At 44.5% G+C, this 13,265-nt stretch overlaps 1 protein-coding gene across 1 annotated transcript in view; it reads right to left on the reverse strand.

Moving 5' to 3' along the window:
- The window catches only part of SFMBT2 (Scm like with four mbt domains 2), a 184,437-nt gene extending 172,948 nt beyond the window's left edge, over window positions 1-11,489 (reverse strand). Inside the window, exon 1 of the mRNA XM_065400494.1 lies at window positions 11,374-11,489. The gene's annotated coding sequence lies outside the window, so the exon portion shown is untranslated. The remainder of the gene's footprint in view (window positions 1-11,373) is intronic.
- Between the last annotated feature and the right edge of the window lie 1,776 nt (window positions 11,490-13,265).

Below are 13,265 nucleotides of genomic sequence, written 5' to 3' on the forward strand. Positions count from 1 at the left end.
ACTCAATGAGAGCTGAAATCAGTTGTGGTGGGGCAGTGTTTCTGCCCAGCCTGCAGAGAGCTAAAACTTACGATGAGACTGATGTGTAGAGGTCACAGACAATCAGCTGGCAAACAAGTGGCTGGCAAGGCAAAGCAAGTGCTCAGATACCAGAGCAAGCAAGGTGTCTTCTTCCCCGGGTGGGAGTTGAACTCACACAGGTGCACCTCTGAACGCTGGATCCTCTCTGACCAAGGACAACCACTGTGAGTGGGGTATGGTGAGGGAGCAGAGAGGGGCACAGAAAAGGAACTTTTGGTTGTAGAACTCAAGAACATGAGGCACAAGACACTGCCCCACGCACTCTGGGGTGGGTGTCCTGCTCAGTTTTAGGATTATGAATCCCACTTGTGGCATTTTCCCTAATTAATGTCGAGTGACTTCCCTCCTTTCATTAAAAGTTTCTTTTCCACACTCAGACTCTGGGCTTGCGAGTGGGGAAGTGTTGCCTCTCAGAGGGGCCCAGGGGTGGTGTGTAATTTTTCCAGGTTACTGGGTGGGGGCTCGATCCAGGTCTGTGTTGTATCGATGGAGAGGAACCCCTAGATATTGAACCTGGCCCTGCTTGCTGCTGGCTCCACCTGGCAGAAGGGTTACATATCCAAAGTAGATCAGCTTCAATCAGAGAGATTGAGTGAAATGTAAGTGGGAATTTGAGTACCAAGGGAATTTAGGCACCTACAGGGGTAGGCAGCAGCTGAGTGGGGTTTCTGAGGATCTGAATTTTGGACTTAGGCACCTACGGTTATGTCTACACAGCAAGCAGGATCCTGCAGCAGAAAGTCTCCGAGCTTGGCTCTACAGACTCAGGGTCACTGGGCTCACACTCCGGTGCTAAAAACAGCCATGTAGTCATTCAGGCTCATGCTGGAGCTCGGCCTCTGAAGCCCATCCCCCTAGGCCTGAGCCCAAGTCTACACAGCAATTTTTATCCGTAGTCTGTAGACGCAGGCTCTGAGACTTGCTGCCGTGGGATCCTGCTTGCTGCAGACGACCCTACGTCCTCCTTGCGAATCTAACCCTAAGGGTTTTGCTGAACAGGGATGGGATTATGCTGTACTTAAAGTTAAATATGGATTCTAGTGTTTGTCTTCTTCAGGGGACAGATTCAGCAAATCAGGACCCCAAAGACCTTGTAATTTAAACAAAACAGGAAGCAAAGAGAGACAGGAAAAACCACGGGACATGCTTTGTGAGGGAAAGGAGCACAAAAGTTATAGCCACAGGATCATGTGGCTGCTTCAAATCCACCCGTGTTTTAAATTGACACAGATAATTTTCAACTCTAAGTGAAAGTTGTTAATTTAACACACCCAGCTGTTAATTTAACACACCCAGCTGTTTATCAGCCCAAGACATCTTATTTGGCACCAGCCACATTGACTGAAGTCAATCATGTCCTGTGAACAGGGCTGATTGGTGACTCCTCGCATTTAACTAAAGGGAACACAAAACACTGTTTTAGTGACTCTAATACAGGGACCAATCCAGAACTGCTTAATCAGACAAAGCTCCCATTGCTCAGGGTAATTAATTCTGGCTTTTATGTTGTTGAATTTCTCACTAATCAGAGAGGCTTTCCAAAAAGAGAAGCAAGTTAGAATCCAGAAAACATCTGCCATTAGCTTGTAATACTTTTTAGAAAGATCACATGCCAGGTCTTGGCAGTGCCCAATTTATTTTACTCTTTCCACCTCATCAGCATTTAGGCCCTGATCCCACAACACTTAGACGCTTCTCATAAATTTTCATCCATAAATAGCCCCATTGTCTACAAGGGATTACACAAGTATAAGTGTGCATAGGATCACGGCCTTGTCCTGTGTCATAATCACAGTTATTTGCCGCTATGCCTCAAAACAATATAAAGGCAAGTAAAAAAGCACTTCTTCTATTCTTTAATGACAAGCAAGTGTAGCCTGTGGTGTATTTGCTGGCTCAGTTTATTCAGAATCAGTTTTTACCATACATTTTATGGTAAAATGTTCAGAGCGTCCTACAATTCCACCCCTTTTCTCTCAAGGAAAACAAATTGGATTCCATTTCATTCTGCAAATGGCCTCTAAAGATGTAATGGTGAACATCTAAGCTACTCTAGATCATGCAATATTAATGTGTCATCATACCCAACGTACTCACATATTGCAGACTCAACGCTAACATCTGCCTGACCTACATTCAAGAAGCAGCATTCCCAAATGCCTTACCCTTGATTTAAGAATTAAATTGTTAACTCATCAAAACTCTTTCCTGGATGAAAAAAATTAAATAGTTCATTTGTCTACACTTTTTTTTTGTATGGGATATTTTAGCAATAATTTCCCCAGAAACATTAGTCTTCTTCCACTGAAATGAACTGAAGCTGGATTCACAGACTAGAAGGGTCATGATTATCTTGTCTAACCTCCTGCATTACACAGGCCACAGAATTTTACCCCGTGATTTCCACTGGAGGGAATTATTCTTCTCTATTGAGAAAATATACACTATCCAGACCAATAACCTGTGGTTGAACTAGATCTTGTAACTTTTATTCATGTGAGTAGTCCTTTCCTATGCCAGTCACTCCACTGATACTAGTGGGACTAATCATGTGACCAAGGATTACTTGTCTGAATAAGGACTGCAAAGTTTGGGCGCTTGGCTCATTTCTTAGTGGCTTCACATTCAGTCTAAGTTGTCATTTTAATGTCTTTTTTTTTTTTTTTTTGCTACTGGTTAATTTTATAGGTTTCATTTTTTATTAATAAAAATATGAGATGGTATAAATACACTCTTCAAAATTGTCCTTGAAGGGATATTTTGTTAACATCCCAAATTTGGGTTTTGTAAAAGCCCAGTATTAGTAGAAATATTTCTGTGATTTTTTAGAGGTCAGTGAAACAGTCTTTTGTTTGCATTTCTACATTCCCCTGCAGGGTATGCCAGAACCAGCGCTAGCCCATTTGGGGCCCTTAGCAGGAATATTTTGTCCCCCACACACAACAATAAACAACAACAAGTAAATACTGAGCCCCCTTGAGTCGCTCGGGGCCCTAAGCAATGGCTTAGTCTGCTTATGCCTAGCGCCTGCTCTGGGGTCGGCAACCCAAACACTTGTACCATTGAGCCAGTAATACATGAGACCTGGAAAATGAAATTGATTAGAAACCTTCTGTAGAGCAAAGTGAAACTGACTAGCCTATTTGTATTGCCCAAGTTTGAGTAAAGTGCAAAGAGTAAACATGCAGCCTTAAGTGCAGAAACCTGAGCGAGGTTTTAAAATTATTTAAATAATAATGTACAGAATGTTACCCTAAGAAATGCGACAATATGTCATAGCAATGGACAATTATACTACAGCAATGTAATCACCACAAGGTTTGAAAATTGTATTACTATTGTAAGCTGCAGCATTTAGGCCCTTGCTGCCTCAGTGTAGGTTTTTGTTGGTTTTAAAGCATAACATGAGTAATGAACATTTTATTTTTAAAATGGCCTCTCTGACACACACATCATCATCTCTTCACTTCAACTAGAACATGGCTGTTAAGATCACCTTCCATGCCTGTCATTTTTGACACACCCCACTCTTTGAATCGCTCCCCTGGCTTCTCCTCCTCCACTACATCAAGTTTCAACTTCTGCTCCTCCTCTTCCAACCCTGCCCTTGTCATGTCTCATGTCCTCCCCAATGCTCTGCCCCACCAGCAATATCAGCCTCAATATCTCATTCATCTGCCTCTCTCACTAAAATATCTTCAAACACCAGCCTGCATACCCCTCCTCAGCTGGTCTACCAGGCCCTCTCTTAATTCCATTCACTTCTGCTGTGACACCTACATGAAATTAACCAACTAAGATAGTCATTGAAAAAATACTGTCTCTAGTATATCATGCCATTGACTCATTCTCACTAACCACATAATCCTACTTATGCTACCTATCTTCCGTCCTCATCCCCTCCCTGCTGCAGTTTCCTTCTCATTACATAGTGTCTAATGTTAGTTTGTAAGCTCTTCGAGGCAAAGGTCACGATTGCTTTCTGCTTTAGGAGGCACCCGACAGTTTTGGGCTGACTAACCGATTGAAATAGTACTAATGAGAGTTTTGACTGTCTAGATACTTGTGTGGCCCGTGAGCATTGTATCCGAGTGCCAAAAGGCATTCACTTTTCTAGCAGCAAGACAGGGATCGTGATATTTAAAACATTACTTTGAGTGCCAACAGTGTGCTTCGCACTATACAAGCCGTGGAATGAAAACTGCCCAGGGTCTGAAGAGCTTACAGTCTCACTGACGGAAGAAAGAAGATGGGATGCTCAGAATAAGGAATAGCTTAGCTTCAGATTGATGTTATCCTTTCAGTGGTATTGGACCTAGTGCTTACTACTGGTGCAGCAGCGGTAGAAGGAGATTACTGCGTCGTCCTTAATGCCTCCTTTTGGTATCAAGTTTTAAAGAAGAAAAATATTATATGATGCCTTTGGAAATAGATATGTCAACAAAAGAATCCTCTTAGTTTGCATTTTCCCTTAGAGGAAGTGACTGAAGGTTAAAGATACAGCTCAGTCCCACTCTTGAAATCTCTATGTCCTTTCAGTAGCTAGCAACATTGATCGGCTATGATGCAGAACTCTTCTGGGACTCAATTACATCTGATTAGATAACAATGGGTTGTCATTACTTTTTTCCTCCCATCTCTGCAGGCTTTTTATTTTCATACAAAATACACAGATATCACCATTTTCTATCCTTTTGCAGGTGCTAACACGATATACAGCCAACAAAGGCTTGTAAAGTGACATGAAATAATATTGTCCTAGGATTACATTATTTCTAGCACAGCAGTCATATATATTCTATTGGTACTATTTTAACTAAGAGTACTTTAAAGGTTTAATAAACGATATTGTAATAAAAAGCTGTTAGTCCAACAGATCAATAGTTGCTTACAACCATGGCCTGCCTATACAATCATTTATAATGCCTTCTACAGATGTTCTTGCATCCATCTGTAACATATACTAGTCATGCGTGCAACATGCTTATAACATCTATCATTTATATATGTATTCTTAATATTAAAGTGTGATCATTCGTTTATTTACTCTAATATCAAATGTACCCTCTACAAAACAGCAAATGAATATTGTCTTGTTTACAACAAATTCATCTCTAGATATCATTTGTTCAAATCTATTTAAATGCATTTTCTAATTTCATTTACTAAGTGTTCACACTGAGAATCCATCTTATCATAAAAGTTATTAAACCTACTCTCTTATTAGCATAAAAGTTATTAGCTTTGTTAGAACAGTCACTCTACCTCCTTCAATTCAGGGTACATGATCTATTAAAAAAAAGTCTCTTCAGATATGTCAAGTCTCACTCATTGGGTGAGAGATTCACTCATTAGCATGCCATCTCACTTTCACACATATTCCTAAACTTATCTCATGCATTTTGAATAAATAGCTAAAGATTTAAAAGATTTTTACTCAGGTGCTGAAAGAGACAGTGTTTGTAGATTTGGTCACAAAACAGGTAGTACAGAAGTTGGAAGCGCAAAGGGAATATTAGTCCTCTTGCAAAACAGAAGTTCTTTTGCACAGCCAGAGCATTCTATGCTAGCTTGGAACGATGAAATGTTAACGATGGCAGCATTTGTGAATGTTGATATTAGGCAAAACTGCACTTGAGCACTTTGTTGGCAGATACCAGCACATGTTCAATCTCTCTCCACCTGAGATAGAGAAGCAAGAGGAGTTTGTTGATTACCAGTTGAGGCAGAAGTCAGGTATGTATGGGATGAGGCAGCACTACAGACTGACACAGATAACACTACTGTGCAATACAGGATGGACATTGTGTGGGCATATTTTAGCAATGTCAAAAGCTCTGGTGGTCTTATGTTCCTATTCCAGGGTTGTCAGGCTTGGCTTAGTTTTACTCCCTCAAATGCAGGAGATGAGAGAGTGTTGAGTCTTGTTCAAAAGAGGACGACACCATTCAGACCACACCTCGGACTAGACAGGACACTGCCCTCGGTTATCTAATTGAAGCTGGAAATCCTGAGCCATATTTCAAGTTTGAGCCAGCAAAAGAAGCCATAAAAACAGCAAAAGGGCCACTTGGTAATAAAACATGACTAAAATGTGAAACCAAATTACATATTAAAAGAAATGTGGAATCTGAATCCTTTATCTATGGTTTGTTAGTTTCAAATTAATTACATTTAATTACTTTGTTTATTTTTACATTCACTTCATGTACTGTTTTAATTATTTAATTTTAATTAATACATTTTGCATTTATTTATTTTGGAATCTGTTTATTTTAGTTTGCTGTAAATGTAATATGAGCAATAATATACAAACCAAATATTTCTACTGTATTTTTCAAATGGATGATCACTATGACAAGATGATATGCAAACCAAACATATTGTTATATTGATAAAACAGTTTTCTTTTTTATTAGGTTTATATGAAAAGTTTATTTTTGAATATTTCTCTTGTCCTGTCCGCTGACTGTGTGCCTCAACCAGGGGTTATTATCTCTGGTCCTCAGGGATCTCCAACCATCCAGGTTTTTGTTCCAACTAGCAAATCATTTTTAGTAAAATCCACTTGTTTGCATTGCATATAGAATTCTCACATGCCCTAGACTTTAGTATGAATTAGGATATTTAAGAGTTTCATATGCAGTATTAAGCAGTGTACATTTTAAAACAAACTATTAAATGCTGGTTGGATTAAAAACCTGGACTATTGGATGTCACCAAGGAACAAAGATGAGAAAGTCTCACTCTTTGGCCTTGAATCTCACTCTTTGGAGCTGTAAATCTCACTCTTAAAGACGGCCAACCCTTGGCATCACTGATCGTATAACTACCCACATTCCTGTTCATCTGAGCAGCATCCCAATTCATTCACCTATAGAAAGCAAACCACAGTGAAGCAATCAAACAACAGCAACAAAGACATCCCCTGAACGGAAACAGAGAATCCTCCTCTAGCCCTATTATATTCAAGCTCTCTTTGCCTAATGCAGAGGTGACAATTGCCAAGATAGGATAAAAATGCTACTTGATTCTGTTTGCTCACTGTATCTTAGCTTCTGCTCGATAAAGATGGGTTAGTTAATAACAATCACATTATACAGATGTCCACAGCTGCTTATAAAAAAAGTCACCCTATAACCTATTTCTCTTCGCTGCTGAAGGGAGTTGGCATCAGCGCTCTGCCTCCTTTAGGTGAAAAGAGATCAGCTTTATATGAATGTTTGCTAGAGCCACCTGGGTCATTACATTGCCATTGCCTTGGCTCTGTATTTAATTTTGTTCCTCTCTGCAGTAAACCTCCCAAGAACCCACCTGCAGCCTGACAACCTCCATACAGACATTTGTGGTGTTGTACTCCAAGACACTGACAAGGGGGTGGGAGGGGAACAGAAGTGCAATAGGGCGTGATGGACACAGACCTAATAAACCTCACATCCGAGGCTAGAAAACTGAAAGGCTATGTACGGAACAAACACAAACCCACAATAGGGTCAGCCTGGGGTGTGTGTGTTCATGTGGACAGGATCAAAGATCATATCACACCATAGTGAGGCCCTCTATTCTGCGGTCCTTACTCAGACGAAACTCCCAAACAAATCAATGGGCGTTTTACCTTAGCAAGTGGTACCTGCATCTCTGTATCTATCCACCCAGCAGGATACTTGTCAGGAAGTAACTCATGAGGCTGTCAAACAACATTTTGACTAGATCAGGGGTTCTCAAACTAAGGGTCGGGAGGTTATTATATGGGAGGGTCACGAGCTGTCAGCCTCCACCCCAACCCGGCTTTGCTCCAGCATTTATAATGGTGTTAAATATATAAACAAGTGTTTTTAAATGTATAAGGGGGGTCACACTCAGAGGCTTGCTGCGTGAAAGGGGTCACCAGTACAAAAGACGGAGAACCCCTGGACTAGATGGAGGAAACGATACACTGACAGTGTGTTTCACGGTTACCATCTCCTGCACTAGAACAGAAGAACACAGGCACCTGCAGGTATTTCCCCCACGCCCACTTGGGGACGCTTTCGGAACCTAAAGCTGCAAGCAGGCAAAATGCAACAGAGAGATAATTTGCATGAGCGCGTTTATTCTAACCAAATGGAATAAGAGGAGAGCTCAGATAAAGGGCAAGGACATTTCAGGAGAAATTAAATCTTCTCAAAGAAAAGTCTTACACTTTTTCTTCCAATCCAATTACCATTGAAGGCAATTCCCTCCCTCCCTCCCTCCCTCTCTCCAGCATCCCAGTTCAGAGCTTATCCTTGCAAGGAAGAATGTTTGAGGCTCTTACAGTCCCAAGAAATACTTCCGAGATCTCCCTCCCGCCCCCCTTCTCTCTTGGGAACCCATTAGCTGAGGGAACTGAACGAGTAGCCAAGCAAAGCTCAACCTCTATCCAAAGCATAAAGCACCATGCAATGCTTTGGGGGGAAGCGGTCCCTTTAAATGAAGAACCTCTTGATGTGTTTCTTTATTGCCTCAGCAGAAAGAGATGGATTTTGCACAGAGGACTCAGCTTGCACGGCAGATCGGTCGGTGGAGGCAGGGTCTGGAGCTTGCAATGCCTCCAGGCTCAGTCCTTTCCTCCTCCTACACAACACACACACTCAGGGGGCTACACCTCGGCTGCGATCACTGAATCTCCTTGCACGGTCCAGTTGCATCCACGACACAATATAGATACATAAAACTCGAAATCCCCCAGACTGCGATCTTCTATAGCTCGCAGTCTCGGGGATTTAGAGTTAATTCTCAAACGTGTCATGAGCCACGTGAGTCCAAGGGAGGTGGTCCCCTCTGAATTCGCAGTTTGCAAGGAAAGAGCCATTTTAGGCCGGTTTTAGATTCTTTGGTGGGATTCTCTGAAGCCAAAGGGGAAGGGAGACCCCCACTGTCCTGGGTGATCTGCGATCCCGCACAGACCTCCCTCCCTGCTTGCTCTTAGCTCGTTTATCAGGAGACACCGTCGAGGGGGGAAGTTGCTTTTCTGCGGAGCTGCCAGCTCTCGCCGCTCACAGGCGTTTCCAGAGTGCCACACGGAGGCAAAGCGGATTAGGAAAGGCAGATCTTCAAAGCCGCAGCATCGGGCCGGGCTGGGGGCTTGTCAATGCCTCGATCTCTTTCCACGCCGTCCAAAGCGGAGTGGATTCATTCAGGCGGCGCCTCCCCTGTGCACCCTTCATCCAGCAGCTGTTTCATTTGACAACAGCCCGCAACGCCGCGCCAGTGAAGTTGGCCAGAGATCGCCGGGTCCAGATCGCCTCGTCCCCAACTCTGGGAGTCGAAGCGTCCGGCAGCAAAACTTGTGTGGAGGCGGGAGGGGGGAAAGCAGTGGTTTGCAAAAGGCGACCTCTGTTGGCGTCGCAACACAGAAGACACCGTCTCCCATTAATCACGGGTGCTGTCCTGCTAGCAAGCATCGTGGTTTGCAAATCGCCTCTCTAAGGCATAGAGCAAAATTAGACCCCAGGTCTCTCTCCTCCCCCCTGCCCCGCTTTTAAAAAGATGATCCCTGCTCACTAGTGTCCACGCGGATAGGGGGAGGTGGACATTTGCGGTTCTGCTTTCCTTTCCCCCAGTGGCCTCAACCACGCCGCAGACGGTTGGCCGGAAAAAAAAGTTGAACATCAAACAACAGCAACCAAAAATGTTGCCTGAACTGAAACAAGGAAGTTTCTCTGGTATTTCAACCAGCCTGCCCCCTCCACTCCCCCTGCCCTCCTGGAAATGCATTTCAAATTAGGAACTAGGAAAGAGTATGCACAACTCCTTCCGCCAAACCACTTCTCTGCCCCCCTCCAAAGTCTCGGATTTGCATGCTCTGTAGACGACAGGTTCACGTTTTGATCCTTGCTTTTTAAAGGCTCCCTGGGCAAAGAGAATTTTTATTGCAACGGGCCTCGTCCTCTGATGATAAAAGATTAAACAGCCTGTTTTGCAGGACAAATCTCCACGCAGCTAGATGTAGAGAGCTTTTTCACCCTCTATTATTATTTTTTAAACAAAAACAACAGAAAAACACATCACCGGTTCACTGCATCTAACTGATCCGACAAAGCTTGGCAGCGGAGATGCCAGGAGCTCCGAAAGAATGGCTCATCCTAGGACTCGCCTCGTTTTAATGTAAAATAAATTATTGTTGTGTCTCTCCGCATTTATTTTTCATGACCTGTCTGCGGTTTGGGCATTTAAAGCAACCTCGTTTGGTGCCAGAGTCCAGGTCCCCTTTTGATGGTTTCTCCCGAGCGCTCTTTCTCTCTCTCTCTCACACACACACACACACCCCACACACACACACTTCGGTTGCTCTGCCTTGTGTGATGTACTTTTCACACCAATAAGTCTGCCAGTGGAAAAAACTGGGGCATGATCCCCACTCTTCCATTTCCCATGGAATTCGCTAAAGCACCTCCCTGGGCAACAAAGCAGAGTTGAATCAAACATGTAGCACCCCAAGTTTTATTCCCCCCCGTCTCTAAATGTTTATTTTCAGTTTTTAAAGGTACCTTAACCCGCCATGTTGAAACTGACAAGCTTTATAAATATTCATTTACCGCAGTTCTCTAGCTCTATAGAAAAAATGTATATGGATCAGAGCTGGGAAATTTGGCATCTCATCCTCTTTCAAGCTTTTAAAAAAAAATACACACATGTATTTTCTGCCGACTTAAAAACACCCCCCCCCCCCCCCCACACACACACACAAAATAACTCTCTCAAGAGATACAGCAGTCTAGTAAATTCGAAAGGAGGTCACATGAGCTTATATCAGGAAAGCAGCAAATGACAGGATATTACTTTAAAACAAGAGAGAGGGTATGCATGTCTCTAAAATGTGGCACGCTCCAAAAGAAAAAAAAATCCACCCGCAACCCCCCCCCAAAAAACTACATGCGATGCATGGCACATGCATCGCAAAGCCTGCCCACGACAACTCTCCAGTGCATCGCAAAAGAAAGGCAATCACACTATTTAAAAAAAAAGAAAAAGCCACCCTGAGTGCAGGTATCTAGAATCGAGTCTCTAGATCTGTATATTCAAGCGCTGCCAGGGACATGCAGAGCCAACCACTTTGCAACAACTTGCTCGCTTACATTTTTAAGCAAAACACGCCAGTTTTTTTTTTTCCCACCCTCTGTCCAAGCTTTTTTTTTTTTTTTTTTTTTCCGCCTTTTAATAAACCTGAACATAAAGCTCCCCTGTCCACCCCAGCGGCGCAAACACGATCGCCTCAGGCAGATCAAAGCTTCGGCCACTTAAGGAAATACGCCTGGCGCGCTGTCTTACCTGGGTGAAGTTCCCCCCCCCCCAGTGTCTAAAATGGCAAAGACCCTTCAGCTCAGTTCAGAAGAGGCGATCCGTCTCTCTCTCTCTCACTTACTACAGACTCATTCCAATATGGCATCCTCGCACTGCGCATGCCTGCCACTCTTTTTAGATTATATTTTTGCAGCCAACTCCTTCAATGACCTTTTCCAGCCGTTGCAAGATTTTCTTTGCCAATTATAGTTGGTTGCAATCCCGCCTCCCACCCCCAATGATTGCAATCATAGGGTGCAAGAAGTTAATTAGCAGGGGAGGGGGGCTAGGCTTAAGAGAAACTCTACATGAGGGGCAATTGACAAGGGAAGAAATTAACTAGCTTCTACTCCACCCTTCCTTCCCCCCCCCCATGTGTCCCGTTTAGTTTAGATTATTACACACTTGTCTGCAACTGAAGTGGGCTGTGCTGCACAGGATGAATTCTGTGCAGGACACTGCCAAGACAGCAAATTAACTAGATCTGTGTTACCCTCCCGCTTCTTTCCCACCCTCGCCCCTTTATTTTAGGATTGCTTGCTCCATTATTCCTTGCAATGAAACTTGCATCCAGATATAGGATAGATGCGTGCCCAGCTGCATGGATAAAAGGGAATTTAATCAGATGGCCGCGCGTCCACGTGTCTCCCAGGCTTTGACATGATCCTATGTATGATCCGTTGCAAAAACAGCACGCTATGGGCCCGGAGAGCTTCGTTAGAGGAGGCAACAGGCACCGGCCAGCCCCCTCTCCGCGCGCACACAACTTTCAAGTCCTTTGCAATTGGGCACATGTCGTTGCAAGCAGGAGTGACCCCGCTGGACTTTCCCTGTCGGTTCTCTAGCTGCCTCCATCGCAGCGAGCGGGAATCCAACCTTGCGTTAAAAGAGGAGCGGGGCTCCTAGGGCAGGATTTAGGGAGGGGGGGTTGGGGAGGCTACTAGCAAATTCTGCATCCCCCAAAGCGGGGGTGGAAAGACAAGCCGCGCACCGTTTCTGAACGGCACTGGTGGCCCGTGTCATTTGATTCGGATTCTTCTGGATGTACCAGGGGGTGGATAGGGTGCTTCTGGAGCGACAGCGGTGGCGCCGCTTTGGGGGTTGGACGGGTCCGGACTCTTCCAAGGAAGCCGAGTTGCGCTGTCGCTTGTCCCCCTGGCTGGGCTTTCCCAGCCCTGCACCATGCGGTCTAGTCTGAAGGAGGGCGGTGGGGAGTTGCGGGCGCAGTGGGAAACGGCGATTTATCTTAACTGGGGTCCTTGGGGGTGCAAAGCATAAACCGCAGCGGGGTTTTGATCCGTGTGGGGAGAGGCGTGGTCATCAACGGGGAAGCGAGACCCCCTCGCCCTATCCCATCAGCCAGGAGAGAGCTGGTCTTAGAGGGGGTTAGAAAGCCTGCTGGCTGGAGGAACATTGCTTAGCAGACACCCAGCTCCCCGGCCAGACTAGTAAGAGGGAGAGAAAATTGCCAGAGATGCATCCGAAGAAGTGGGCTGTAGCCCAGGAAAGCTTATGCTTATGTTTATGCTCTAATAAATTTGTTAGTCTCTAAGGTGCCACAAGTACTCCTGTTCTTTTTGCGGATACAGACTGCTACTCTGAAACTTGCCAGAGATGGTTGTTCTTGGACATTCAACAAGTCACGAGCAGAAGCCCCCTGCTTTTCACCCCCAGGGTCTCCGGCGCTGCACACGCCGAGGAACAAAAAGCAAAGGTTGCGTTTGAGCCTTCTGCCTCTGCCCAAGAATTTTATACACAGATCCCTGGGGTGGGGGAAGCCGACACCTCGCCCATCAAACTGTTTTCACCCCCAAATTACAACGGATCTCTGTCAACAACACAACGCCAGCTGCTTCCGGGCTGTAACGACCGGGTTCTTT

This window comes from Emys orbicularis, chromosome 1 (genome assembly GCF_028017835.1).
Source record: "Emys orbicularis isolate rEmyOrb1 chromosome 1, rEmyOrb1.hap1, whole genome shotgun sequence".
Classification (NCBI taxonomy): domain Eukaryota; kingdom Metazoa; phylum Chordata; order Testudines; family Emydidae; genus Emys; species Emys orbicularis.